The 6000-nt window shown below is 36.9% G+C and overlaps 1 pseudogene; it reads left to right on the top strand.

Moving 5' to 3' along the window:
- The first annotated feature begins 286 nt into the window (after positions 1 to 286).
- On the top strand, positions 287 to 826 carry LOC149203522 (TPD1 protein homolog 1 pseudogene; annotated as a pseudogene).
- The last annotated feature ends 5174 nt before the right edge of the window (positions 827 to 6000 follow it).

The following is a 6000-nucleotide window of genomic DNA, read 5'->3' as shown; positions in this document are numbered from 1 at the left end:
CTTTTAACTAATTCCACTTCTCTTTTAGAAGAATCAACCATAGATTTTGTTCTCTAATTCGAGGGGTTTTACGTGCTTTTTCCTATTGGTGAGCTACGAAAATTTAGAAATTTTCTTTTTCAAACTTGTTCTCAGCTACAAACTTGTTCACCTGCTTTTTCCCATAGACGAAAATTTAGAATTTTCCTGTTTCAAACTGTGGTCTACAAATATATATAAGGGTACAACAAATCCAATAGAATACAATTTGGGGCGGAGGAATCTTTGTGAAATATTAGATAAAAAAATGCCGGTGCTGTGCCTTACTAATCGCCGCGGCCCCTCTGTGAACGATGTTGTTCCATTGTTATTTGCAGTCTGCATATTCCTAACTTTTCTCTCGCATGTTGAACTCTTGCAGCGGCCTGGTGTTTTGAAGGTGGGAGGAGAAGATGAATCGCCCATTAATGGGATAACGAAGGCTGCAAGAATAGAAGAGAATGTGACAGTACAAGAGAGCCCCAGACTTGGTGAAGTGTGCTCGCCCAGAGATATTGCGCTGTCGCAGAGTATGAAATCCACATTGCCAAACGGTATAACTGAATTTTTCGTAGAAATGGTAAACGAATGCGCCACTGAGTGCACAATAAGCAATATCCACGTGAAGTGCGGCTCTTTCGCGTCGACTGTACCAGTAAACCCTAGCACATTCAGGCTCTTAGCGTACGACGATTGCTTGGTGAACAACGGTGAGAATTTGGCGGAGGGAGATAGTGTAACGTTTGTGTATGCCAACAGTTTCATGTACCCACTCTCCGTCGCTTCCGTCGATTGCCCTGGCAATTAATTGACTGTCGCAGACGGTCATTATAATAGTGATAAATAAATAAGTAGTATTACAGATCCGTCAACTCTGAATTTATTGATGTCAAGAATATCCCTTTAGGGTTTACTAATATACATACTGCCCTAAAGTTTCACTATTCTTTGGATTCTTTGTATTAATTCGCAGATTATTTGTCACCAATCACGTAATGTTTAGTCATACGCCGAGACCAAATGGCTTATATGCTTTTCCTTTTTTTATTGACTGTTATTGGTATGGATATGTGCACAACAACATAATACAAATATCAATGGCTATTTCAATGCGGCTACCACATTGATTATTTCCTCGAGATTTTTTTTCCAGATCTCGTGGGCTCCACAAACCAGGGCAGGGTCGGAGTTGATCTCTTCCTGTGGGTTGTGAAGAGAAACTCAGTGACCAGGCTCCGACTACTGGGTCGAGACCGATCTCATAGTGGAGGTGACGTTCTGATTGCACCAGTGGACCCGCAACGTGGAAATTCACAAAGATAATTATAAATAATTTTAGGGTTTATTAATATACTTTTTGATATCAAAGAATCTATTTCGACGTCCCTTTAGGGTTGATTAATATACTTTTTGATATCAAATATTTAATAATTAATATTAGATTCTCAAGTTCTTCACTGGTAAAATTGTGCGGTCGACTCCACAACTGCTTCGCACCATAAGGCATCACCCTAGTTACCAGAAACGAGAAACGGAAACGAAACGAGAAACGAAAACGGTACGAGAAACGGAGTTTGGAGGTTTCGCACTCAAGAAACGAGGAGAGAGAAAATGAAAATAAAAATAAAAAATACAGAGTTAGTTTCAATTTTCAATATAGTTTCAACTAAATTTCTAGCCCAAATTTTATTAAAAACCTAAATAATTATGCTTAGCAAATTGACTATTAAATATATACATTCTTATGCCTCCTAATTAATTAAGTGTATACATTTTTATGCATTTTGCGCCTTCAGCTAATTATTGTTTCCTTAAAAAAAATTCCAAATAATTAGATATATATATATATATATATAAACAATAAATAGAATTTGCAATTAAATACATATAGAATAGTGTTTAAACTATGAATTTTAACCATATATATGTTAAAGGAAAACAAATCAACTAAAAAACGGACAATAGTACAGAAATAATCAACTTTCTATATACTTGGCATAAGCCTCTAGGTTATTGAATGAATACATGAGTGAAATCTACAATAAAGAGTGAAAATACAGGGTTGAAAATGACATGCAAAATAGCGAACTAACACCGGTAAAAGATTTCCCATAAAACATATGCACCCGTTAGCTAAAATAACCGTAGAAAACGGCGTTTCCGTCTGGTTTCCGTTTCTTACAGGTTTTTTCCGTTTCTTACAGGTTTTTTACGGGGAACGGTGGCAACCGTCCCGTTTCTGGTAACATAGGGCATCACTCTTATATTATCTCTACTGTTTGGTTATCAGTTTCGGATTTTGTCTTTGAATGCAATTCATATAATGGGATTTTGTTATTTCATCGAAAAGCCCTCAGAAATAACTATGCGGGTGTGATTGAAGGTTTCAACCTCGGTTTATTCTGTTTCATCAGTGGCGTTGGTAATTTCTCGAGTTTGAACTATATTTTAAAGTAATTGCCATATTTCTTCAATTTATCTGCACCGACAATTCTTTATTTTTAATATAAACAATGTGTAACAAAACATGGATTCAACCATAGTTACCAAAGTCGCTCCAATTGGGTTAAAAAATACGAAAATTCGCCCATTCGATACGAATACCTTATTATTTGATGAAATTCGATTCGGTTTTCAAGGATAAGTAGTTAAACGAAAAATAAGATGTCTTTATTCGATGAAATTCGATTCGGTTTTCAAGGATAAGTAGTTAAACGAAAAATAAGATTTCTCAAAATCCGCGGTTGATTGTTTATGGAAAGGATTGTTTATTCACTAAAAGAAAATGCTACTGTCGAAAAGGAAAGGATTGTTTATTCACTAAAAGAAAATGCTAGTGGCGAAACCGATAGTGGTAGGATGGCATCTGCGCAGAAGGAAAGAAACTGGAAAGTCACTGGGAGAGAATGTTAATGGCGAAATGGAAAGTCACTGGGAGAGAAGGTTAATGGCGAAACCGATAGTGGCAGGATCGCATCCGCGCAGAAGCAAAGAAACTGGAAAAAAAACTGGAAAATCACAGTAAAATGGGAAAGCTTACAATTTTGTTGGTTAAGAAGCCAGGAAAATAGGAAATTAAGAATCTGTGGCACTGAATTTGTAACAGTTTCAGGTGATAATTTTGCAATGAGTGTTTTTATGGAAATTTAGATATTATTTAAAAATGTTTATATTTATTACCAAGGATTCTAGATAAACCGGTTTTGAAATTACAAAAATATTTTAGATTTAAATTTGGGAATAAAGAAATATGGAAAGGAAGTGGTGGGTGGAATTTTTTTCAATAGTATCTGTAAAGTTATTATATTATGTAGTTTATTGCATATTATTTAAAATTTAAAATAAATTTAGAAAAAACTGAGAGATATGTCCCAAAAAAAATTTCAAAATCATAATTTTTAAGATGTATATTGTCCCATTCTTTAGAATAGAAAATTTTCTATCAGATTTTTTTATCGTATCAAATAGGAATCTAAATTTGAACTTATAACTATGGATTGAATTGAACCCACTAGAAAGTTGAGCAGGAAAACTTTACTCGTGGAGGAAGAGAAATCTACCTTTGGGTAATAGTGGTCTGTTAGAGGGTATGACAGTCTCATGTTAGTTATTTGCACATTCTAATTTGTGTATTTTATGCCATACCAAGGCTACTTTGCATTGTAGTTTTAAACTCGGTCTAAGAAATGGATTGAAATTCTTAGAGCATGGGGATTTTTGTCGGAAGACATAACCAAAAGGGTTGTCACATGCCCTCACTTGTTGGCCCTCAACATGGATGTTATGACACCTAGTTTCAATTCTTTCAGCCATGAAATGAATAGACCATTGTGAGAACTCGTAGATTCTCCTCCTTACTAGAATCAATCCTCAATTTAAAAATTATCAAAGAAGGGAATAAAATGTAGTTTATCATGGTTTCGAAGATGTAATGACGATAGGTTTAGAGAAAGAATGGATGCCGAGTACATTGAAATTGATGAAATGGAGCCATCTTTTAGTTTCGGTGGAGCATTAGGATCTGTATAAAAAGAAAGATTTTAAGAAAAGTGATGAGGAAACTGAATGGGTTTTAATAAATTGAAAAGGGGTCATTTTATAGGTGTACATTTTCTGTAGATAAAATTACAGACACTCAATAATATATTCTATTAATTTGAATGAGGAAATTACACACATATTTATACAATCAATAGTCTCAAGATATGAATGCTATCTTAGACGTACAGTGGTGTGGTTGAAAGATTCTCTCAACTACACACTAAACTAGGAGAAACTAAATTCCTATTATGTAGGAACAAACTCATCAAATGGAGAATTAAAACCATAGACAAGTAGGAATTAATTATTTCTAACTCCCCCCCTTAATGACTACTTGTCATGATAGTGATTCACAAAGTTTGGTTGTGGTCAAACATAACAAAAAATATGTCGACGTCCATAAAAGAGCAACCATCCACCGGAATGTATGGGTACCAACTGCTGCAATCGCTAGTCCTTGTGCATACATGATTCTATCGACCATTATCACTCCATATATGTACCTACAAATCCACCACCATCAGGTGAATTGCATGTGCAGAACTCCAAAAACAAAGAGAGATCAGTGCCTTTCTAAGCCAAATATTCATGTCCAAATAACAATCGCAAATAGTTGCGTTGATTGCACCTTTTGATGCAACTGTCAGATAGAAAAGTGCACCAACCCTCTTATGCTCAGACACACCAATATCTGAGACCGTGAGCCAGGTGTTAATGCAGTCCACCTGCTCCTACGAGCACAAAGCTCCGGTGTACATTTAGCCACTCAGGAAATATGCCACCACCGGGCAAATCCTGTAGCCACTAAGGCTTTGCCACCACCGGGCAAGTCTAATCTGCCACCACTGGGAAAATCTTGTAGCCACTAAGGCTCTGCCACCACGGGGAAAGTCCGATCTGCCACCACCGAGCAAATCTGGAACTTAAATGTGCCACCTCCGGGCAAGTCCGAACTACCACCACCAGGCAAATCCGGAACATAAATGTGCCACCTTCGGGCAAATTCTGTAGCCACTAAGGCTCTATGGATGGTTTCTGGCTTACCACCAACCAGCCACACAGGCAATCCATTACAAAGTGGTTTTAAGATCACCACGAACTTTCAAATACCTTTAAAAGGCTTACATTTCATTCAACATTTTGGAGTTTTTGGGTACATACAATGACCATTACAACAACTGGACTTGTTTATAACATGCTAGGGAGTCTATTCCACAAACCACACTAATTCAAACAAACATCTACTTTGTTGTCCACCATAAACGTTGTCGCTACTCCTTTACCTCATTTGTGAGGGGTCCACTGATAAAGAAACCAGAACATAGGCACTCACAGCCACACGAAGAGAACACAATTTTCCCTTCAAGAACAGTAATCCAGGACTCCACGGTCCAATCCTCCATCGCATTTCAGTATCCAATTCTCCTGGCATCGCAACATAATGCCACTTCCCTTACTCACAGTATCAAGGCTAGTCACTGTTTTCAAGCATACTGCCTCATGCTCGCTAACAATCTGCAACATGATCTCTGATGCAACTCCTCTAATGCCTTCTTCACTGTCATGTCTTCATTATATCTGGTTGCTAAACATTCCTGCAAATAAATTCGTCTATTGTTGGAATGGCCAATTCCAACACAGACACAAATGTGTGACAATAGTTGGCCAAACTAAATGCCACTATATTCTTTTAACCAGAATTACATCACCGACATAATACTTTCTAAAAAAAAATTAAGCAATAGAAAAATAATTCTATTTTACATGATATCATGCTTGGGAGCACTGCGTTTTTGTCTATATTCTCTTCTCAATACAAATGTAAAGAGGATGCAATTGCTGAGAAAACATCACATTTTCCTTCACGGGAGGCACGGCTCCCTTTTCTCTCCAGTCAATGGACTCTGGCAAATCCTCGCTATCGGAATACTGGTATGAGGG

The sequence above is a fragment of the Pinus tabuliformis genome, chromosome 2_1 (assembly GCF_031772625.1).
Source record: "Pinus tabuliformis cultivar Carrire ecotype Pingquan chromosome 2_1, CPIR1, whole genome shotgun sequence".
Taxonomy (NCBI): Eukaryota; Viridiplantae; Streptophyta; class Pinopsida; order Pinales; family Pinaceae; genus Pinus; species Pinus tabuliformis.
This window is presented reverse-complemented; position numbering and strand designations above follow the sequence as displayed.